Below are 24,998 nucleotides of genomic sequence, written 5' to 3'. Positions count from 1 at the left end.
TTTCAGTCTCTGTGACAGAAATATTGTGCCCTAAAGTAGAGACTGCCTAAGTCCTTATTTGCAGTAACTGTGCACAAAACATGGGTATGAAGTATCTGTATTCATGTGCATCTATGGGAATGTTGTGGCACATTGTGTACTCACCCCTCAGAGTAAAGCTACTCTCCTTACCAAAAAAACACATTTAATTACTACACTGCACATTTTGTTCCTTTCAGTCCAATCCTATTATGTTTATTTAGAAGTAAATACTACTGGTTTCAAATGACTATTTTCCCCCAGGTTGATATTTCTTAAAACAAACAAAATCATTATTGGGGCTGTGATTTAAAAGGGGGAAGTTAGGAGCAAGAAGAGAGGGCCCATTCAACTCTTCCCTCACTTTGTTTTCTTACCCCCAAATCATTCCCTCCAAGCTTCACAGCTGCTGAAGAAGCATTGTACATAAACTTTATCTGGCAGGAGTAAACTAATTATAGATAGAAAAACAAGGTGAAGGAAAGCAGTTAAACAGCTCTTCTTCCCATGCGCTTTTCTCCCTCCAATAAATTGCAGCCTCAAGGGCTACCTTCTGTCTTAAAAAAAAAAAATCACTATTGAACAATAATCACCGGGGGGGGGGGAGTCATCAATGGGTCCACCACAAGGGGGCTATCCTGTATCTAATTTATTAGACTCTTAAGTTCCAAAGGATTAGTACAAATAATAAGAAAAAAATATTTTGTCTTCATTCTGACCTGCCAGACTGACAATTTTCTTTATCAAATGGTGGAAGAACCTACAAGAGCCTCGGCCATACTCCACTTAATACTGACCAGCAGGCAAGAGCTGGTGGATGGGGGTGGAGGTGGAGACCCTGGGGGGAAATGACCATGTCCTTCTGGAATTTCTTATCAGATGTCAGGCCAAGGAAGTTTGTAGTCAGACATGTCTGTTCATAGGGCAGACTTTAATAAATTCAGAGACATAAGAGTCATTCAATGGAGCAGAATGCTGGAAGAGAAAGGAGCAAGTGATGGGTAGCCTCTCTTTAAACAAGACCTATTGCATGTTCAAGCCATGACTATCCCAGCAAGACAGAAACACAGTCATGGATCCAAGAAGGCTATTTGCATGAACAGAGAACTTTAGGAGGAGCTAAGGAAGAAAAAGGACATGTTCACGAAATAGAGGAAAGGACAGACCTCTACAGAAGAGGTTACCAGGCACTGCAGGTCAGCCCTTGGAGAGGCTAAAGGTGGGAGTGAGTTGAGACTGGCCAGGAAAGCCCACTATAACAAGAAAAGCTTTTTCAGATATGTGAGGAGCAAGCATAAGTTACATGAGGCAAAGGGCTTGCTGTTGAGTGAAGATGGTGAAACTGATAGGCAGAAAGCAGAAAGGCTCAGTACCTATTTTGCCTCTGTGTTTTCCCAGAAGAATATGGACACATCTGTGTGTCCATATGGAAGCAGGCAAGGAATGGAATGGAAGCAAGCAAGGCATACTGTCTGGGTGGCAGGCTGACATGGACAGAGAGGTTGTTGAGAGGCACCTGACTGCACTGGATGAGTTCAAATCCCCTGGGCCAGTTGGTGTGCACCTGAGAGTGCTCAAAGAACTTTCTGGCAAGCTTGCAGAATCTTTGCCACCATCTTTGGAACCTCTTGGAGGACTTGAGAGGTGCCAGAAGAGAGCATGCAAACTGGATGGGAGATAGACTTTAGGGTAGCAGTGTATATGAATGAGATCTTGGTGTACTTGTGGATAGTAAACTAAATACAAGCCTACCATGTGATGTGGTAGTAAAGAAGGCAAATGCAGTCTTGGACTGTATCAACAGAGGCATCACATCAAAACCACGAGATGTCACAGTCCCACAGTATACCACATTGGTCAGACCCCACATGGAGTACTGTGTGCAGTTCTGGAGGCCTCACTTCAGAAAGGATGTGGACAAAATTGAGAGGCTTAGAAGAGAGCAACGGGAATGACCCAGGACCTGGGGACCAAACCCTATGGAGGGTAGGGGAAGGTTCCTCTGTTGTCAGCAGAGGATAGGACCTGCAGGAATGGGTTCAAATCATGTGTAGAATGATATTGGCTAAATGTCAGGAAAAAATTCACAGTCAGAGTAGTACAGAAGTGGAATCAACTGCCTAAGGAGCTGGTAAACTCTCCCTCACTTGCAGTCTTCAAGCAGTGGCTGGTCAGCTACTTATCGTGGATGCTTCAGGCTGACCCTGCATTGAGTAGGGGATTGGACTAGATGGCCTGTAGAGTCCCTTCCAACTCTATGATTCTATGATCAATTACTTTCCTTGCTGATGAAGCAGAGAAAAATGTCAAACCTGAGAACACCACACATCATAAATCCAACACAAACCAACTCAGACAAAGAATTCAATCTTGCAAGACTATTTTCCCCAAAGGACAGAAACAAAGCCAAACCAACACGGTAAGGTGATACCAGCCCCCAAGAAGACAGAGACATACAGAAAAGATAAATAAAAAAGCAGCCACTTGTTGGTTCTGTCTGCTTTGAGAGGCATTTCGCTAGGGGCTCCTTTGATTGCTCTTGTGTCTTTGGCTATTTTTTTTCCTTGTGAAAGCATGGAATTACCCTCCCCATAGGAGACAGCAGAGGGTGTCTGGGGGCCAAGAAGTACAATTCTCTTGAAACATAGGTGGTAATTTAAACAACAGACACAAGCAGCTCTGTTGCAATTTGGGTGCAATTTACTTTTTAAAAAATTACTAAAATGTAATTTTCTCTCCAGAAAGTGTAATTTTCTCTCCAGCTCTCCAGAAAGTTTTCCCATAGGGAAAAATTGAGCCAAATGATATTGGAATTCCACTTTCCCCAAAAGAACCCTGGATCTGAATACCAAACTGATATGGGATCTGGTTAACCAAGAATACCAGATGTCTTTGTCTCCCTGATTTCTTTCTTTCTTTTTTTCTTCCAAAGTGCACATTCCTAGTCCTGGGTGTAAACTGCACGGAGCTTTTCTTCCAATCCCAGGTCGATTCAGTCCCTGCCGTCTACACAGAATGCTATTTCCGTTTTGATTTGGCCAATTTAAATTATCGTTTTGCAGCAGGAAGAATTGATCCGGAGTGACCCTACCTTTATTGTGCGATATATTAAATTGCTTTTAAACCTCAATATTTTAAGATTCGGATTGAGAAAGCAGGCTGTTTTGAACCTCTGTGGTAAAGATGCCCTGATTGGCCAAAGGTGGCCATGTGACAAGCTTGCATTTAAAGGAGAAGCCCCTAATTTCTCTCAACTTCTGTTAGTCTTGGATTTTTTTCTCCCTCCTCTGCCTTCTTCCTCTCTCCCCCGCCCCCCCCCCCCAAGAAAAGAAAGAGGCTCCCTGCTTGGCTCTCCTCCCCCCCCCTTCAAGAAAAGAAAGAAAGAGGCTTGGCTCCCCGCCCCCCTCTTTTGAACTACCCTAACCACATGCAGAACACTTACCTGTTTCAATGGGGAGGGGAGGAAAAGGAAGACCCGAGTTCAAATCAATCTGAATTCAACAGGATTGACAATGGAATAAACAAAGTAAGTGCATACTCTGCCCAGGGTACCTTTTTTTAGTTCTAGCTGTGAATCAGGAACAAGAAATAACCACTGCTGCTCCAACTGCCTGGCAGATATTCTTTCCTTTAACATTACCACTCCAGACCTTTTTCCCCAGTCAGTTTACAACCCAGTCTTCTTCATTCCTAAACTCAATTTCTCAGCTGTCCCCCCTCCGCCGCCCCCACACTCTTCTAACTGCTGTCAGCCTCCCAGAATCATTCTGTCAGCCCATAAAGAGGCAAACTGGGACCTGGCCATAACACCAACTCTCAGAAACCATTTGTTGCTCAGGTTATTAACTGGCAACTTCTGGGATGGGATAAGTCCTTCTTTGGCTGGGATAAGCTGCCCAGAATTGTCCCGACTCCACTCCTGACCTTATTATCTTGCAATGACTCCACTCCTGACCTTATTATCTTGCAGAGCATCCATCTAAACCTAGAGATAGCTCTCTACATTGCTGTCTACAGGAACAAAGATTCAAGTGGTAGCCATGTTGATCTGAAGCTGTCTATAGGAACGTCTCTGAAGACCTCAAAAAGAAGCCAGTGGACTACCACTGAAGGAAGAGACATTGGTAAGCAGTAAATAAAGACTCACTGAGCAGAAGAGTTTTAGCAAGTTCTTTGGTAACAAAATATTTTGTGTTATTTTTCATAAGTTTGCAACGACAACAACAAAAACTCTTGCTTGGAGAGTGGTTCTATGCTTCACATCAGTCCTGTTGATCTGCCATTGTCATAATGGCACTGAATTCTGTTTGGTACTCTTTGGCTGCCCTGGTTCTGCTGGGCGTGCAAAAATACCCCCTCCCTTCTACTGCAGAGATTGTCTGGGACTGATCGTGTTCTGCTGGGTTTCTAGTGTCCTTGCTTTTGTTACTGTTTCCTCCTCCAGTGGAGGATGGGGACACCTTATTGGCATAACTTGAACCCCATAAATCCAATCCTTACCGTGCATAGAGAGCAGGTAGAGGAGAGTCAGCTGGAGAGCCCCTTTGATTTTGTTGTCTCTAGAATACAAAGATGCATCATGAGCCTCAAAAAACAAATTGATCCATTTAGTTCTTAAGGATTTATGATGGTCCATGGTTTGTGGACCTGATATGGCATCTACCAGGAAACATCTCAAACTGCATTTTCCTGGTTCATGCCCATCCCTAGATTCAGAGGAAACTGAGGTGCCCTCTGCAAATCTTCGCAGGTTTCCTACCATGCAACCAGCTATGGCCTGACCTGCAACATATAATTGGATTTGGTTCTGCCTGCACAACATGCCCAAAGGTTTCCTGGACAGGGGCTGCCAAGAAAAGAGAAGGAGGGAGAGCCAGAGACAGATAAATGTAGGTGGGTGGGAATGAAGCAAACAAAGAGAAGAGGCTATGAGGGGTTTAGAGAAGGAAAAGAGGAAATAGTGGGGGAGGGGATATTGAGATATTGCCTACCAGTCCTTCCCAGTTTCTCATTTGTAAATTATATTTTAGAGTTGGGCACTCTTTCAAGCTTTCCTTGAGCTCTTTTTCTTCATGTAATGAATTAGGTTTCTAACTCACTTTGGCTTATTATGTGCTTCATCAGTTTTGTTTAAAAAGAAAACGATGGCAAATCAGTTTTCTCGAATCAAAAAGGAAAAAAAGAGTAGTATGTTGTGCAAATAAATGTTTAGAAGAAAATGGTTCAGGAATCCCAGCAAGGCGTGGGGCTGAGTCCAGAGTTGGTCCAAGGGTGTGTGTGTGTTAAGGCACAATGATTTTTTTTGATGAAAAACGAGTGGGTCTGAAGACAGAACAAGTTATTTGGCTAAATATTGTGTGCGTAAGCTCAGTGCAGAAATTCTGTAAGTGCAGCCATTGCCCTGAGCCCATGGCTGCCATTGCTCTGGTGGAGGGGCAAATATAGAACTCAAGCCTCGTCCCCTCATCTGGAGACTGGCAGGACAAAGCTATGCGACTTGTGAGGAGCCACATGATTTCTGGCAGGGGTGGGCTTGTATGGTGCGTCTCCCTTTAAAAGATGGCCAGTGCAGGCACCCAGCATTGCTCACTGCTCCCCTCTTGCACTGCTCATGGCTTCCCACCCTGATTTGTTTCATTGTGTGACTTGTCTGTACTTTCATATTTCACAGTTCCTGCTTTCTTATCTTACTAATATCAAAGCCAATTTTTAAAATGGGCTTTGAAAGGGGCAGCAGGCAAAAGGACGTGAGAGGGTGGCCGCGGCTCCCTTTGGCCTGCAAAGTGGACTAAAGGGAGTGGAAAGTCCCCCCTGCCAGCGGCGACAGGGCTTTGCGGCCTGCAGGGAGACTGCAAACTTCCCCTCCGGCTCCCTCCCAACAGGAGCGGGTTGCAAAGCCCTGTCACTGCCTCTCTCCTCGTGGGCAACAATGGAGGCCACAACCACAAGGCTTCTAGCAGGCAAGGAGGGAGGGTGGGAGCTGGAGGGGGAGGGCCAATCAGGGTGGACCTGGATGGACAGGGCCCTGGACAGTCTCCTCCCAAGAGGCTGTTTCCCAAAGGATTTGTCATAGCTGGTGGTTATTGGTGGGGGTGGTTCCTTTGAGGCAGAGCCTGTGCCTCCACAAGAGGCTGCACATGTGCTGGGCAGCAGCGACTTCCTGGCTAGAAAGTTGGCCGCCTTAAGTGGTGGAATGGCTGGGAGGAGCTCCAACAGAAGGTGATGCCTGTAGGGCTTCTCCTACGCTTTACCTTCCTGGGGACTTGATAAGTAGGGGCAGCTGGACTGGACCCCACGGGCAGGCCAGCTGGTGGGTTTCCCTCTCCACATGTCTGTTGGCTCCAGCTGGCTCTAGCATGGGGATGCTGGCAGCATGGGGGTCTGCTGGCTCCAGCATGGGGTTTAGTGCTGTACTGGATCCACTCCATTTGTGTTCCTAGGTTCATTTGAATAACAATAAAAGTTGGCCCTGTTTATGTCAAAGATTTTAAGCAAGTGTGTGTGTGTTCTTTACGTGCTGGAATCTATCCCTCCACCTAGCAATGTGTACATTTTAAAGAAAAAATCATCTGCAAGGGAAGAAAAGAGCTTTACACAATGCTTTTTCAGCAGTTTCCCCCAGAGTCAAGCAAGCAGAAGAAACAATGCAAAACAAAATCCCATCCAGAGTCAGACCAATTCTTCACTTTTTTCAGAGCAAAATATAGTCAAACTAGGGGCAAAGCCCGTTGTATCCAAGAATACAATGGGCACTAGAGCTTGGCAGTGGGAAGAGGAAGGGGAGGAGTTGTCCAGTCTGTAAGGGCATGGGGTTGAATGTGTGTGTGGTGTGTGAGGTTGTGGTGGCATGGTGGCAAATGAGGGCATGGGTGTGGAGATATGGGTGTCAAGAACCTGTGGTGTGGAATGTTCGTTGAGTGTGGGAGAGGACTGACCTTTGGGAATTTTGGCATAGTGGTTACAGATGAGCTTTCCAGAGCCACGTCCTCAGATAGGTGAATGGAAAATCAGACTGGAGACTCTTCTTAGGGGAAGATTACATGACAACCAATTCCTCCCAGTTCTGCGTCACTTCCCTACTTGTGTGAATTAGAACAACAAGAAGAGTTGGTTCTTATATGCTGCTTTTCCCTACCCGAAGGAGGCTCAAAGCAGCTTACAGTCGCCTTCCCATTCCTCTCCCCACAACAGACACCCTGTGAGGGCGCTAATATCACTGCCCGGTCAGAACAGTTTTATCAGTGCCATGGCGAGCCCAAGGTCACCCAGCTGGTTGCATGTGAGAGAGCACAGAATCGAACCTGGCATGCCAGATTAGAAGTCTGCACTCCTAATCATTATGTGAAACTGGCTACACCAAATTAGGCCACAGACACCCAAATGCCCCTCTGCCCTAATACACATGGGGTAGTCACAGTACACAGTACACCCTGTTCCTTCTTTTCCATTTTTTCACTGTTGATAAAATGTTATGTGCCCACATGCTTCTTTCATGGTGGCTCCTTAGAAGAACGGATTTTTGTACCCTATTACTTACTACCCAAAGGAGTCTCAAAGCGGTTTACAAACACCTTTTCCATTCGGCTCTCCACAATAGTCAACCTGTGAGGTATGTGGGGTTGTGAGAGGTCTGAGAGAACTGGGAATGGGCCGCAGTGACCCAGCAGGCCTCAGGCGTCTCAAAGCATTTTCCAATCGTCTTCCATTTATCTCCCCATAGGGAGGTGGGGTAGGGAGCCTCACAGGGAAGCTGGCAACCCTAAGAGGAAGACTCTCTGTGCACAGCAGTCTTGACCTTAGTAAGTTTTTTTATACTGTTTTTTTATTTGCCAGGCCAAGGTTATTTGCCAGGCCAAAAAGTGATTTCAGTTACCATGTGTCCCCAGCCATTAACTTGTTTGCTATTTACAGTTTCAGGCTGTAAATATTTATTTAGATCTTCCTGCACTTTCCAGACTCACAGGACTGATGCTGGCCTGCCTGTCTGCGCCCCAGAATACAAACAGTTGCTGGTAAGGGCTGACCATAGCCCAAAGCCCAGGAGGGACACACCTGCACCTCTCCCTACCAACTGCAGGCAAAAATGGCTCCTTTGAAGGCTGGACTCTGAGGCGTTGTAAAATTTTGAAGTCCCACCTCCAAACCTCCAGGAATATTTCCAACCCAGGGGTAGCCAACCTCCAGGTGGGGCCTGGAGAGCTCCCCAGGCAGAAAGGGCTACTTTGGGCAGGGTTGTGGTAGACAAGAAACATTTAAGTCCTCCCACACAGGTTGTTGTTGAATTGAAAGACTTGAGGCCTACTGCACAGGGTTGTTGTGCAGATGAAACAGGAGACAAAAGAGCCAGTTTCTTCTGCAGAATAACACTGTGCAGTAGCCTCAGATCTGCATAGAATTGCAAAGAAGAAAGACACATGGCTTGGCTGTGTCTAACCGCTGGCCAGAGCAGTATTTTAAGTGAGAAGGGGCTTTTCTGTGGCCTCCCTGTCAGCCAACTGCTTGGCAGAAGGGGAAACTCACTCAAAAGGAAGGCCCTCAGGCTCCCCTGCATTGCTCTCTGAAGGAAAATGCCTTCCTCCCCTTAGTCAGGGCCTGTCAGAGGCTCCTTTGCAGTAGGCCTGAAGGGAGGGGGGAGGGAGCGCACTCTGCAGCCTCCTGCCAGCTCTGTCAGGGTTCTGAGGGAATTTGCAGTTGGACATGACAGTTAGGACAGCCTTGGGGCAAAAAGGGCTGGCACAGCCTGTGTTCTCACCCCCCTTGGCAGCCCTACTGACCTCCTCTCCCTTTGGTGGTCAGGAGCAGACTAGCAGCCATTTCTCCAGATTGCCCCTGGCTGGATGGAATTTTGGTCTGTCCTGGTAAGGGGCCAATTGTCAGTCTGGGGCCAAGGGGCCAATTGTTGCCCCCCCCATCATGGACTGAGCCCACCCCAACACCCCTTACTGTTTTATTAAGAGGGAAAAGATAACATCCAGGCTTGCCTTGCAGATAGGAATTCACAATACTGTTCTGGGTCCAGACACTGAAATCCAGGTTCAAACCTATGCCAAGGAAGTCACATCTAACTGCACAGTACCAGGTTGAGTATGCTTGGAGTGAAACATAATCCTTGTAAATAGGTAACAATAGTTTACTTCTCTCATCCAGTCTTGCATCTCCTGAGAAACGAAGGATTCTGTGTGCCATATTTATTTATTATGTTTGTTGACTTGCAGGGAGGGCGTCCCCAGACGCTCACACATGCCTTGGCATTAATAAGGCCACAGCTTTATTTTAACACAACACCTTTAGGCTGTTGGCATGGCAGGAGGTTGGGAGCCACCTTTTGTAGTCAGCTGAATGCTGCAACCCCCAGACAGCGGCTTGTATGACCCTATCCGGTTCCCAGCCGAGAACTTGGACCCGGTAAGCCACTGCCATCCCTAACCAAGGATGCTGGAGGAGGTGCAAAGCTCTCCCAGACCCGTGTGCCTCCCCCAGCTGGGTTTAGCACCCACTAACAGGCCTGCCACCTCTTTAAAGAGGACCCCAGTTGGGGAGTTCACCATGCAAGGCCTTCTCCCTACCAAACCGGCTCTGCCCCCTGCCAACCCACAAGTTGTGACTGGAACATTTCACAACCATAACAGCCCGGACTGTGCTGTGACCTGAGCCAACCAACAGCCCAGGCTTATGCCTAAGGCAACTAGGGAGGAAGGGTGGGGATCACAACCGCGTCACTCTGGCAAGAGGGAGATCAGCACGAGCCTGCGCCTGCGCCCATCTCCCTCCTAGCCGGCCAATCATGAAGTGCCATGCTGCCTTCCCAGCCTTATGACTCCTCACTCTCCTCCCCCACATCTCCCTCAGCTGGCCACTCTCTCCGTGTCAATGGCGGTCCTGAGCCATGCCGGGCCTCTAATTATCTGTTTTATTAACACAAACCTGGGCCTCATTAACACAGATTATACTAGTGAACCAAAGACAGTGGCAACTGTCCTGTGTATGAAAGCCAGAAATAAGAATGGAACAATGGAGAATTCCTAACACATTGACTCCATGTCAGAAGCAAGAGCAGTTAATTTGGAACTCTTATGACAAAGGAAGAATAACATTATTCAAGAGTTATTAAAAACTATTTCCTGACTGGTGGGCTGCAAAACTAGCCAAGTTGTTCACCCAGATTAATGTAACAGATATTTCCAACTATGTGGAAACCAAGCAATGGGTTGGATCCAATCAGTTTTTCTGCTGATAAAAAGCTAGCAGGATCCAACCCATAGTGTAACTTGGGCACTCACATACAACATCTGAACTTGTGGATGCCTAACCTGTATGCTTTTTTCCTTCACAATTATGGAGCATTGTGTAACTGGATGATGGTAAGAAGTTCTTGATTTGTATCTTTTCCCTGCTGTGTGGTTGTGTTACTCTGCAATCAAGAAGAATTAGAAGGATCCACCAGAAATTTCTACTGGCAGAAAGGAGTTCCCCCAGTGGAAAATAACTTCAAAAGATCCCCCCTCCCACCACATCCCCAGCTGCCCTCCCAGAACATTGTAAGGGGAAAAACTGAAGTCTGCTCAGAGAGAGGGGACTTGATAAAAATGGCCTATGGCCATTCTCCACAAAAATCTTCTGGATCCAGCCCATTGCATGGACCAGGGTAGAAAGCCTAGGAGAGACAGAACTGTAATATTCAGCCTGTGTTCCAGTTTTTACTCATTTCAGCAGCAAGCCTAGTATTGATCAACTAGAAATGCATGTTACTCTTCCAAAATTTAAAAAAGCAGAAAAAGAGAAAAGGGGAAATCATTTTGCTTATATTGATCACCCATTCACACAAGAAGCCCAATCCCAGATCTTCAAGTCTAACCCAGTTTTTAATTCATTAATCAACACTGCAAGAGACAATAAATATTGTATTTCAGGCCTGCAGCAGTCCTGTTATTACCTTCTTTGCTGGTCTTTTTTAAAAAATCAGCTCTGTGAGTGTGTAGCAAACACTACCAGTAATTAGATGGCAGGACTCAAACTGCACATTTGGCTGAATTTGAGGCACATATTGATCTCAGTATGGGGTTCTTGTAAACAAAGTTGTTGAAGCGCTTTGAAGTGTTTTGTATGGGGGAACTTATGTAACAAGATTACCCGGCTGAAATTACCAAAATCTAAATCAGCATGAAATCAAAATAAGTAAGCAGTTCCACCTAAACTCACCCAGAGTGTGGTAGTTTTAAAAATTATGTCTGTATAATCTACGCACTGAGCATGACTCAGACTTTCAAATAATTATACTTCCTATCATAAAGGTATGGCTGCAAGTATTGACCCTGGTGTGCCCATGGGTGGCCAGACCATGACTAGGAGAACATTTTATTTCCCTCCAACCTTTGAAGACATTTTAAAACATGCTAAGAACACCTCCCTCAAATTCTGTAGGCCTAGTGCAGAGGTCATTGTGATTGTGCTGAGGGAGTAGTGGACACACACAGGGCACTGCCGCACACAAAATCATGCGCTTTTCAGCCACTTTCAGTGCACTTTGCAACGAGGTTTTGCTGTGCAAAATGGCAAAATCCACTTGCAAACTGTCACGAGTGCAGTGAAATGCATTATTTAGTGTGTGGCAGTGCCCTGTGCCCACTGCTCCCTCAGCACAATAACAATGACCTCTGCAATAGACCTACAGAATTTGAGGGAGGTGTTCTTAGGAGAAATTCTCTGTATTGACAAGGAAGGTCTAGTGGTTTCAGTACCCAGCAGCTGTTGAAGAAGGGGGGGGGGGCAGGATTCTGTTTTTCCAGCAGGCTGTTCAAGAATTGTATGGCAAAGGCCAGGAGGTCTCTTTATTGCTTTATCCATGCTTATGATTTATTCACTAAGGAAGATTGTAGTTTGGGGGAGATTCTGGGAACTTTGGTTACTATCCTGCAAACCTGGGCCATTGCTTATGTCCATAGCTGTGAGGTGCTATGGTGGGTCAAACAAAGAAGCCTAAATTACCGTTCTCTTTGACCAGGCAGGGCAGGTTATTCCTTTTTGACAGGACCTAGGCAAATTTCACCTTGACCTGAATAGTCCAGGCTGGCCTGATCTAATGAGATCTTGGGTGCTAAGCAGAGCCAGTATTTGGATGAGAGACCACCAAGGAATCCCAAGGTTGCGACGCAGAGGCAGGCCAAGGCAAACGGCCTCTAAACAGTGTGCCTTGAAAACACTATGGAATCATTATAAGTCAGTTGTGCCTTCATGGGAAAAGGGGGGGGGGGAGGTTTCTCCTTCATTCAACCAAACTGGCTCAATTTTCTCTGGCATCTGAAGGTCTTGGAGTACAAAGGGCAGGGGCCTCAAGGGGACTATGAACTATGAACAGCTCTTTGATAATTGTTAAATGTTTGAAATATGTCCATGCTCCTCCCCCCCAACTTTGTCTTTCTTTCAGCTATTCCTCATATAGCTAGACAACCTTTCCAGTTGTCTAAGATGTGTTATCATCATTTAAATAATTCCAAAATGAGGCGTTACTGTGCTTAATAGGGTGGTTTTATTATTATTTACTGAACCTTGGGAGTAATTTAGAGAAATTAAAATATCGTTGGCTTACTAAACTGTATTAATACTGGATGTCTCTCTGAAAGGCTTATTGATATAGTGACTGGTGATACAATTTTGAATTCATTATCCCATATCTTAAGCCTGCCAAATCTAAAACAGTATTACATAAACAACACAAACACTTGGATAATTAGCCAAAATAGGAAGGTGTTTTTTTTTTAATATCAAAGCCTCATTTCTTAACAACAACAAAATAAGTATAATCCTCCCCCATTTATGGTGCCATGTGGACACTACTATGGTATGCCAGCTTCTACGTCAGGTTAGCACAAACTGTGTTCTAGTGTGAAAATTAATCTTTTGATTTCATCCATTCTGGTTCTCTGAGAAGAAGCATGCAGGCAGAACTCTAAAGGCTAATTCCTTTATTTTGACCATGGTACCAGAGTAGAATGTAAGGATGCATTTCTTCACCACTTGCTGTCCCAATAGACATATCCCCTATCAGTGTCTTTTAAAGTTCACTAGCATATGATTGGATATCCCTTAGAGCAGTCTTTGATTAGAGTTTCCTTTTCCCACTGAGACTCAAGGCAGGTAAATTGGAAGAAAGCAAACTGGACAAGAGGAGGCAATGCCTGTTGGGAAGCCTGAGAACTTGAAGGACATTTTGATGGAGTTGAGCTGATCATTGCTGCTGATAATTTTCTACTAATGCAGAAAATTCTCAACTTTGGAATGGAGCGAGGTGAGACTGCTAAATAGTGAGAGAGAGACACATTCTACAAAACCCTTTATTAACACACAGGGGCACCTAACAACCAGCAACTAATTAATGCATGCACAACTTATATAGTCTCAGTACATAGAAACTGTCTGCAAAGCCTTAAAGGGACAGTTGTCCAATTAACTCAATACATTACACCCCTCCCCCCCCCATTCAACATAGTCCTTCAAATACTAAGGTCTCGAGTGCACCCTTTGTGACCGTCTTGGTGGAGGGACCCCATTGTCTGGGGGAATCATGCCCTGCTCTCCTGAGGCATTGCAGTTTGGCTCAGCCTCCTCACTGCCAACACTTGGTGCTAGATCTGCTCCTGATAGATTGGTTCCCTGGTCAAATGCCAGACCATCCTGTCCATTGGCCTCTTCCATAAGAACGGGGCTATCTGTGGGGACCCTCCATCTCATTTGGTCAACATGACGCCTATAGACCCTCCCATCTGGCGTTACTGCCCTGTAAGACACTGGACCCGTTGCCTCCTGGACTTCCCCTGGCAACCACATAGGCCCATTTACATAATTCTGGATATACACCTTATCAGATGGAACAAACGTCCTTGGTTCCCGACCTCCTGACTTCCCACCAGGCACCTTGGGTTCCCCGAAATCCGAGTGCAATCTGTCCAGCAATGTTGTCAGGCAGCAGAGCATCAATAATTCTTCTGGGCTACGACCAGTGGACACGCAAGGCATCACATGTTGTGCTAGCAGGAAACTTGCAATTCGCTGGCCCCAGTCCCTGTGCACCAGCCTTGCCAGTGAGTCCTTAGTTTTCCTCACCATGTGTTCTGCTTGGCCATTGGTCGCCGGATGGAAGGGCGCCGATGTCACATGCCACACACGTCCGTTTGCCAGGAATGTCTCAAACTCGGCACCCCTAAATTGTGCAGCATTCTCTGACACTATTACGTCTGGGATGCCATGTGATGCAAACAGGTGGCGCAGTTCTTTGACAACTGTTTGTGCTGTCATTGACGGGACTGGCAACACTTCTAGCCACTTGGAATAGGCATCCACGACAATTAAGAAGATTTGCCCCTTATACGGGCCCGCAGAATCTATGTGAAGCCTAGACCAGGGCCCCCTGGCCATCTCCCCTGAATGCACCGGGGCATGGGCTGCTCCTGGCAGGCAGCACACTTCTGCACCCACCCCTCAATGTCAGTGTCCATTTTTGGCCACCAGACATAGCTGCGGGCCAGCACCTTCATCCACACCATGCCAGGATGGCTGATGTGAAGCGCTGACAGCACTCGTGACCGCAGCTGCTCTGGAATGATCACTCTTGCCCCCCATAATAGACACCCTTTGTGGACAGACAGTTCTGCACGCCTTGACGCAAATGGCACAAACTGGTCCCCTGGCACCTGTGCCGGCCACCCCCTCCAGGCCCAGTTCAAAACCCTGGCCACTATTGGGTCTTTTGTGGACGCAGTTGCAATATCTCCCACATGAAGTGGTGGGGCTGGCAAGGTCTCCAGCAACATGACCCCATGTGCCAGGGAAGTGTCATCGGCTGGTGATGGTAACGGGAGCCTACTCAAGGCATCGGTATGGCTCATCATGGCCCTGGGTCTATACTCCAACTCATAATTATAAGCACTCAAAAATATAGCCCAACGGAGTACTCGGGGGGACAGAATTTGAGGAGTCTGCCTATGAGGAGCGAACAAACCCAGCAGGAGCTTGTGGTCGGTTAAGATGGTAAATGAGCAGCCATAACAAAAATCATGAAACTTCCACACCCCCGCAACCATGGCTAGGGCCTCCCTGTCTATTTGGGCATAATTCCTCCCTGCCACTGAAAGCGTGCAGGAATAATATGCAATCGGGGCCTTGCGGCCATCTGCTAACCTATGACTTAACACGGCCCCCACCCCATGAGGAGAGGCATCACACGCCAAGATCAGAGGAAGTGCCTCATTGTACATCACAGAGACATTCATTTCCAGAAAGCGTGTTTAATATCGGTATTTTAATAAATGATCCTACTCATATTGTCGTTCCAAGCCATTTAACCACAGCAGTAGAGCAGTGGTGCAGAACTTCTTTAACACTGCTTGGAGAGTTTGACAGAGATAGAGCTGATTGTTGTCAGCATATTGATGGTATCCAGTTACACAACTAGGAATGACTTGTCTTAAAGGACTTTACATAGATATTGACTAATATGGAAGATAAGCCTGCACCCTGTGGAACGTCACAAAATAAATACCACACTGAAGATAACTCATCTCCAATGGCAACTCTTTGAGTCTTGTCAGTAAGAAATGATTTAAACCAATCCAAAACATATCCCCTGGTACCTATTTCTGCCTCCAAACGTTTTAACAAGATAGTATGGTTTACTTATCAAAATCAAGTAGGAACAATAATGGGGTATGGCCACCAGTGCTGTCTGCATCCCATAGCCCATCTTTAAAAGGATTAAGAGCTGAGGAATTGTCTGAAAACCTGGAATTAGTCCCCCACCACTATCTCAGTCACCCTCCCTGAAAAGCCAGATTAGAGACAAGGGCAATGGAAGATGATTGGCCACATAACTTTTCTATAGGAATGGTTTTTAAACTAGTGGTCAGATAATCATCTCTTTGAGTACTTAATTTCTATTCAAGTCTTTAAAGTGTCCACCAGAAGACATGTCTCTCTTTGGATCTTACTCTGTGACATCAGTAGGGATGATTGTCATGATGGATTGCCAGGTGTCCTGCTCACTGCACAAGAAAAGAGTGTCTCCCTTAGAGAGTATAAGTCCTCTGTGTCCAAATTCACTGGAAGGCATATGGAGCCTCTGGTTGATGACCTCATCTGGAGAGTTAGGATCCTGTGGGGAAGCCTAACTCTGCTACAGTGGCTGACATAGTCTCCAGATGAAGTCACCAACCGGAGGCTCCACAGAGGACTTATATTGTGACCACAACCACCAAGCGAATACAGACACCACAGAGTGAGGTTATTAAGCAAAATACATGCTGGTGGGACTATTTGTCTTGGTGGGTCATAAAGTGTTTCTCAAAGCCTTCAAAGGACTTCCCTATGAATATATTCATTATTATTTTCTTTTGTCTGATTTCTTTCGCACTTAGTTAAATCATGAGAAATGTATCTAGGTTGTTCCTATCAGCCCTACTCACTTCCTTGACCTGGAACGATCTTGTCAATCAATTTTCTTACTTCAGCTACTGTGAATGGATCATGGGGAGTAATTGTGAAAAAGAATATGACTTTATCTGGTAGATATATACACTGCAAATTCAATTTAGCTTGATTTTTCAGGCTATAATTTGAAAACTTCTAGCAGAGAGGGCATGGGTGATGGTGATAAAGATGATCAAAGGTAGCTAATGATCCTAATACAGCCAATTTAAACATGCTGTGCTTTGGGCACTTCAACTCTTCTAATAGCCAGTTAATTAAATGTCAGCCAAGCCACTTAATCTTTCAAAACCACTAAAACTGTTGCTAGCTTCAGCCCAGGAATCCACTTGTCACTGTTAGTGAACAATGTGGAAAGGGCAGAGAGGGCAGAACAGCAACTTAAGTTGGTCATTGAATAGGAACTGAGTGGTGGTGACATCTGTTGATGAAAACTAGCAGTGCACAGTGGATGGTCCAAAGATCCCAGGGCTTCCTATCTCCCCCCCCCCCACCCCGCCGCATAATTCCTGATCCTAAGGCCCCTCATTTTCATTTCAGTCACTTACTCCCAAACACCTAAGTTAATTGCTCTCCTTTAATGTGGACCACCTGCTCTTCAAATGTCTGAGGGAGCATAACCTCATTCTCTGGGCAATGTCTACTCACAGCTCCCACATTCATTCTACTATAGTAATAAAGAGGTCTTACCTTATCTTATTGTCAGTCCACAGTTAAACACAGGAGCTGGAAATATCCAGTTCTTAGTAAATGTCCTTCCACAGTTCCTTTCACACTGGGGTATCAAAATGTATTATTTGTGGGCAGCCTCTTTCTGCTTTGCTCTCACAGTTTTGTCAATCACTTTCAGATATGGATTTTAGTATTTGGCCTCAACTCTAGGAAGAGTGGGACACTTGCTCTCAGTGACACATCTCTGAGGAACTTTCCCTTCCTCTGCTGAACTCCAGCCCCTAACCATCTTCCTACAATTCTGCCACTTTTTTGCAGTCTCTGGCCCCTCAGACACCTCTCCTGAGATGAGTGAGTTGCTAGGGGTGTCTAGGGGCTCTTTGGCTTTGCCATCCAGAGGCAATGGCTCCTGCCTACAGAGCTTATGGTAACCAGCCCAAGTCTTCTCTGAGGGGGAGCGCCCCCTCTCCACTGCTGCCTTCCCCCTCTTATGGATCCTGAGGCACACTGGCTGCTAGGCTGTCCTGTCTGCCTGACATGGAGGCCACCAGCACATGCCTCCACGCTGCCTCCTGCCAACTCTGAGGCTTGCCTGCAGGCTGAAAAAAGCTCGACAGCCCCAGCCTAAACTGCAAACAGAGGAAAGTGCCAGGGGGGAATGCCAGGGAGAGGGGAGGGCCCCCTAGAATCACAGTTCCAGACTAAAGAGATCAGTTCCCCTAGAGAAAATGGATGTTTTGAAGGGTGAACTCTTTGGTACTGTACTTGGAGATGCCAGTCTCCTGGTGGGACCTGGGGATCCCCTAGAATTACAGTCAGACTAAAGAGATCAGTTTTCCTGGAGAAAATGGATATTTTGAAGGGTAAAATCTCTGGTACTGTAATTGGGGAAGCCAGCCTGCTGCTTACCTAGCCCCCATTGGCACAGTCCTGGGTGAGTGACAGGAAGCTTGCAAACATTCTCCACCTGCGGGCTGGGCTGACCCTGGTATTTGTTTCCTTGCTCGTGTCTGATGGGGATCACAGACAGATGGGAGAGGCTAGGATTTCCACTCCATGCTGCCCAGAACACCCCTGGAGACCCAGCTCTTCCTGCAGGCTGTTCCAATTTCCTTCCATTACAGAGGAATCCTTGCCTTGGAAGCTTGCTGGCAACATGTGGGAAATGACCCATGGCTCAGTGGAAAATGAGGTTGAAGTCTGTCCCAAGATTATTTCAGGGTGCATCCTTGCCCCAGTACCCTCCTGGTTGTTCTAGGGCCAAACTGTGGCTCTCCAGGTGTCTGTGGACTACAATTATGAGCCCCTGCCAGCCCCTGCAGTACAGTGGCCTCTAAATTGGAGAGCTCTCTCAGCCCCACCTCCCTCTCAGGGTGTCTGTTATGGGGAGAGGAAGGCCTTTCCCCCACTCCATCCACCCTGAAACAAACCTGACTCCCACTTGCATCTCCCTCCCCAAAACCTTCCCCAACCAAGCTCACCTGGAACACAGCTATCGTGGCCAAACCCCGGAGCACTTTAACTAAATGCTGGCATGACCACCAAGATGGGCAACTTGGCAGCTGTATGCTGCCCTGCCCTGCCCTGCAATCCCCCTCTCTGCAAATGCCCTCCCCACCAACCTCTGCCACCCAGCCCCTTTGAAGCCAGCAACCATTCCCATCCAATCTTCCCTACTACACTTTCTTCACACCCATGCCACCACTACCATGCCCCCAATTGCCACCACACCACCACAACCCCTCCACAAAACACCTCTTCATCCCCATGCCCTTGTATGCGGGCCAAATGTACCCTTCCTCTTCCTACCACCAAGTTCTAGTGCCCGTTGTATTTCTGGATACAACGGGCTTTACTCCTAGTATCAAACATAAAACCTGAGAAACCAGCAAGTGGATACTCAAATGACAAATATGAGAAATTCAATTTTGCCTGACATTACATTTTGATGTGATGTACTTTTAAGATATTTTTCCTACCAATTTATTGTAATTTAGATTTCAATATAATAGAAGTTGCCTCTCTGGAATTAGTTCAACAAAGATCACTTCATCACAGCTGGGCCTGTCGTATGACAGCAAATAATTCATATGCCTTTTCCCTCTGTCTTTGTCATAGTAAATTTCTTATTCTTTAACTCTGCTCAGCATAAAGAAGCCAACATAATTTTAACATTTCATCTGATGGTCATAAATCCGGAGAGCAAATATTTAACCTACACCTAATCCCCATAGGTTACGATGGACCAAATCACTGAAGTGGAAGCAAACTGAAACGAGCAATTTTGATCATGATAAACAGGCCACAAAGTAATCCTGAAATGTGTTGGAAGAGGGGATTAGGTTTGTGTAAAAAGAGCTCTGTGCTGTCAGACAGTATAAATATGGTACTTCTGCTATATGTCTTCTTAGCCATGTACATTCTAAATAAAATTCTGAAACCAAACTTACCGACTGCAATCATAGAGTGTCATCTGGACCGATTCCAGTGGCCTGAAGCATAGGGAGAAGTTTTAAAATTTTTATTGTGTATCGCCAAATTATTATATTATATACAGTTGGGGATAGTTTTCAGGATTATTATCAATATTATGTGGGTTTTATTGGATATTTGTTTATATTATTTTTGTGAACCGCCACGAGCCAGCTTGCTGGGAGCGGCGGTATACGTCCAAACATAAATAAATGAACAATAAATAAAGGTCAAAATATAAATGCAAGTCACATTTGCACTCACACAAGGAGTGGCTACTAGCTGAAGTAGACAATCTGCATCCATGGTTATCCATTAACTTTGATGCTCTTCTTGGATGTGTATGAAGCATTGTCCCTGTCTGATAATCTGGGAAAGGTAGTATTGCGGTATCTTTCTTAGGCTCCACCATTTCAGGCACTTTTACAGTGAGGGAAAGTGAGGCTGAGGAGATAGTTCTGGTTATCTACTTGGCATTTCTGCATCTTTCACTTTACTTATGAAAAGGGCAGACATTTGAACAAACAAATGTTATTGTCTATTCTATTGCTGTGAGGTAGGTGATGCTGAGAGCTCTGAGAGAATTGTGACTGGCCCAAGGTCACCCAACTGGTTTTATGTGGAGAAGTGGGGAGTCAAACCCGGTTCTCTAGATTAGATTCTACCACTTTTAACCACTATACCAAGCTGGCTCTATATCACACTGCCTATGACTGGCAACAGATAACAGCCAGCACTTTTAAGGAATGATTTCTGCTCGTGCAGAACAGAAAAGACCACAGAAAAGAGGCTGCTAGAAAGAGCAGATTTTCAGTCAGGATTGTTTTGTTCTGTTGTGAGCCTTCCAGGAGCAAGCGGTATAGAATGAAAACAGTCAAGAAACAGCACGGCGCAAGAAACCTTCCTGTAACTTGCACAGTAGATTGGCTTTGTTTGGTTCATTGAACAGTATTCATTTGACTTCACCTTACAAGTTTACTGTCAAGAAGATCCTTTTGTTTTGAGGTGAACTTCAGGGATTAGATAGTGTAACGGGGCTGACTCACCTGCCATTATGGGTTCTGAATGCCTGTGCTCTTGTCATCGCTGCTAAGAGCGAGGTCTATCCATTCCTCCTGTTGTCCTCTTTGTTTCATGTGTCAAGTGAAGTACTTATTTGCCTGACAGGTTAAATGAATCCAGCTTTGTATTTTTTGTGAAGGTGTTTATATTTTTTCAGAGTTTCCATGGAAATATTTTAATTTTAAAAGCAGTCTTCCTTTGCTTATCAAACCTAAAATGTTTTGCTTTACTTCCTAACCACAAGTAGGATTACAAAAATATTATATATAGTTTTTAAAAAATGGTGATTGGATTCTCACATTATATATATGTACTAGTAGTAAGGCCTGTTGCATGTTGCGATGCAACTGGCACCATCTCATGGTTTGGGGTGGGTTTAGTGCCTCACTTGGAAGCTGGCAGCCCTAAGAGGAGGTCTCTTTGTGCACCACAGTCCTGACCCAAGTCAGGTTCAAGCACACCTAGGAAGTGTGGAATTTCAGAACATGAACCCGCACCTATCAGGCAACCATTCCTCCTCTCTGCAATCTTTATGTGACCTGGAATAGGCCAGGGGGTGGCTGGTTGGATATATCCACATTCCCTTTTTTGCCCTGGGTTCCAATGTGGCCTATGTTGGGCCTGGGCTGTCAGGAAGGGAAGAGTCAAGCTATGGTGTCCCAGAAAGGCTAAAAATGCCCCAGGTGGCTCTGCCACACTGTGCACCATGGTGGAGCCGCCTGGGGCCTTTTTTGTTTGAAGAACATGGTATTTCATTGTTACATAATTCCGCATTCTTCAAACAAAAATATAGGCCCCCACCACCCTGCACTGTGGCAGAAACTTGCCCCCTGGCTGCCTCCTTTGGAGGCACAAATCTGGGGCAGCCCAGGTGTCATGGGGAAAATGCTCTCCCATCTAGACCCAGGAAGAGGTGGGGAAACTTGACACAATCCAAACACCTAGTGGCAGCCCAGTGCTGCACCACCAACGTGGAATAGGTCAGAGAAAGAGAGCATGACAGACAGATCATCTAATGCTTCTTAGGGGGAGGGCAGGAGGAAGATTAGAAAGCAAAAGAGAGAGAGAGGTAGACAGACAGACCATCCAAATTACTCTGCTTGCTGTACTCCAGTAAGCCAGGTTAGTAGCTCATAGCCTACCATTCCATCTTGCAAAGCCTTCTCCCAACTTGGCCAAAGTGAAGGCAGATGCTAAGCTTCCCCACTCTTTTCTTCCCCCTCCACTCCTCAGGATTTCAGTCTCATGTTTACAAGGGAACACAGGGAAAGGAGAAAGACTAGATGCTAGAGAGAGAGAGAGAGGATTCCTCCATCCCTCCCAGGTACGCCCCCTGACACCAATGCCTCCAAGGAGGACAGGCGAGTGGAGTGGGGTTGCCTCCTCCAGCTCCTGAGGCAAGAAGCAGCAGCCCTGCTGCCCATTGAGGCTCCTGAGGTCCAACTCCATGCTATGGAGGAAAGGCCAGGAAGAATGGCTGGAGTATGGAAAAATATTTTCCTTTTTTTCAGAACCACTTTCTAAATGAGAAATGAGTGACCCCACTTCACTTGCACTGTGCATGTTCCACAATGTTTCACATGTATCTCTTTAAAATATGGCCAGGAAATAACTGGGTGTTACCTTGCAGGGGAATACCTTTGCCACAGAAGACACGAGGCAACTGCTCTTTGGCTTTTAAAATAGGCCACAACTTTAATAACAATAACCAAGCGTTGGACAGCATGGGGGTGAAGGAACCAGCCCTCTTGTGGCCTGCTGGCCACAAGGTAGCCAATTATTATTAATCCGGCAGGCATGCCTGGGGCCCTCCGGCACCTTGCCGGGCTCCCCGTGCCCCCAATGACCTGCTGGATGTCAGGGAGGTGAGAACTCGTTGAGGCGTGAACCTCTGCTGAGTTCCCGAGCCACCCGGAAATGCGGGTCTGCCATTAGGGCTCATCCTCCATGAGCGATGGCCACCCGGCTCCGCCTACCCACAGCCTCTTAGGGAGGCCGCCTAACTAGAGCAGGCCTGCACACAGGTTGGGACTGTTCATATATGGTTCCTCCCCCATGCCCTAATACTGCAAGTTGTGACGATAAACCTTCATGAACAATTTTATTTTAATTAACAAACATTAACATTTTTCTACCATTATTATCTGCCCATCTCTTAGCTGTTGAACGTTAAACAAAGGGATGGAGGGTGGGCAACCTCGATGGCAGGGAAGAGGGAAAGAGACCTTTTCCTCTCCCTAAAATGAGACCAGAGGGGAACCTGGGAGGAGCAGCCATGGCCCATCCTTCCCAGGCGTTCCCCAGGCACGCCACCTCACAGGATTGTGGGACTTGTAGTCCCCACCACGAGTCTTCAGGCGATGGCTTCCCCACAGCAGCAAATGCGCTCGGGGTAAGTCACGATCGCCATTGCATTATATGGTGGTTAAAGAGATGTGTTCCACCTCTTAGTCATACACATGCTTCATGCTTGATGGGCTAAATGCACCTGCCCCTCACCTGGACATAGCTGTGCTTGGAGCCTTTTATAGCAGGAGTAGTCAATCTGTGGTCCTCCAGATGTCCATGGACTACAATTCCCATGAGCCCCTGCCAGCTCTTGCTGGCAGGGGCTCATGGGAATTGTAGTCCATGAACATCTGGAGGACCACAGGTTGACTATCCCTGTTTAGGAAAATTCTGTTGTGCAACTGCTGGCTTTCTTGGAGTTGTTGGGTTCTTTGGCCTGCCTTAGATATGACTAAAGGTAGGTCCAATTTCAAGTATAACAACACTATCTGTTCCCTCTTAATAAAACAGTAAGGGGTGTTGGGGTGGGCTCAGACTGGGAAGGGGGGGAACAATTGGCCCCTTGGCCCTGGACCGACAAGCGGAGGGGCCAATTGGAAGGTGCTTTTAATTGGCCCCTTCAGAAGGTGCAGAGGGGCCAATCAGAAGGGAGGAAATGGTTGCCATGTAATCTTCCCCTAAGAAGAGTCTCCAGTCAGATATTCCCTTCATATCTGAAGACATGGCTCTGGAAAGCACATCTGTAACCACTATGCCACAATTCCCAAAGGTCAGTCCTCTCCCACACTCAAGGAACATTCCACACCACAGGTTCTTGACACCCATCTCTCCACACCCATGGCCTCATTTGTCACCACGCCACCACAACCTCCCACACAACACACACATTCAACTCCATGCCCTTACAGACAACTCCTCCCCTTCCTCTTCTCACTGCCAAGCTCTAGCGCCGGTTGTATTCTTGGATACAATGGGCTTTACCCCTAGTAACAGTATAATATTGCTCTACCCTTTTCCTGCCTCTTTGTTGGGACTTCCATGTACTTGCACTTTTTAAAAGAGATTCTTGAGCCCATTGTACGCAATAACGTATTATGCTTACAAAAAAATGCCATATACACATCAGTCCAACTCAAGGAAGAGTTGCCCAATTGTTTAGATAACCAATTTGATATAAGAAAATATTAATGTTGCAGCATTGTTCTTGCTCCTGCAATTAACTTGAGGGATATATTACTAGTAGTAAACCTGTAATGTAATGAATGAGTGTGATCTACGACACCCTATTTTTAAGGCTATGATTGAAGGGAGAGTTTATGAGTGCTCATAAAGTGAAAGCTGATGAAGCTTCCTACAAGTCGGTCTTGATTTATTTCACAGTATGGGCATATAAGGTTTTCTTACTAATTGTGTTACTAAGAATGATTGTGATGTCCAGAATGATTAATTTGAAAAATTATCTTTTTAAATATGAACATCCATTCATGCACTAGTATCATGTAGCTAATGTACTTGGCAGGCAAATGCCATCTTTCTCCACCTTTTCCTCTGCCATGTTGCCCACCTCTCTTTTATTGAACAGCAGTTCACCTGCAAATGTTTATCAGCAACTTGCCTCCCTACTACATTCTATGCCTTCAACAAATGACCTCCCTCTCTCTTAATCACTGTTCAAACAGAGTAGTTATCTAAGGTTGCCAGTTGCCAGGTGGTGGCTGGAGATTTCCCATGAATACATCTAATCTCCAGGCAACAGAAATCAATTCACCTGGAGAAAATGGTTCCTTTGGAATATGCATTCACCATTTTGCACAGAGACAGTTCCATTGCTATGCATGCACAAAGCAATATGTTGCATTATATTGCAGACAGAAGCTATTTAAATTAGAATAATGCATAAAATACAAGCTCAAGCAAGCTTTTTCCTTAGCTTGTGAAATATTTCACATTACAAATTACTTTTATAAGATTGCTCACCAAACTTATACCCAAGTGAAAAACAGCTATAA

At 46.0% G+C, this 24,998-nt stretch overlaps 1 long non-coding RNA gene across 1 annotated transcript in view; it reads left to right on the top strand.

Moving 5' to 3' along the window:
• LOC143840550 (uncharacterized) overlaps positions 1–24,998 on the top strand; it is a 294,577-nt gene that overhangs the window by 69,274 nt on the left and 200,305 nt on the right. Inside the window, exon 4 of the long non-coding RNA XR_013232236.1 lies at positions 3,989–4,142. This is a non-coding gene — a long non-coding RNA (uncharacterized LOC143840550). The remainder of the gene's footprint in view (positions 1–3,988; positions 4,143–24,998) is intronic.

Source organism: Paroedura picta, chromosome 1 (genome assembly GCF_049243985.1).
Source record: "Paroedura picta isolate Pp20150507F chromosome 1, Ppicta_v3.0, whole genome shotgun sequence".
Lineage (NCBI taxonomy): Eukaryota > Metazoa > Chordata > Lepidosauria > Squamata > Gekkonidae > Paroedura > Paroedura picta.
Note: the sequence above shows the minus strand (reverse complement) of the source record. Positions and strands in the feature narration are given on the sequence as shown.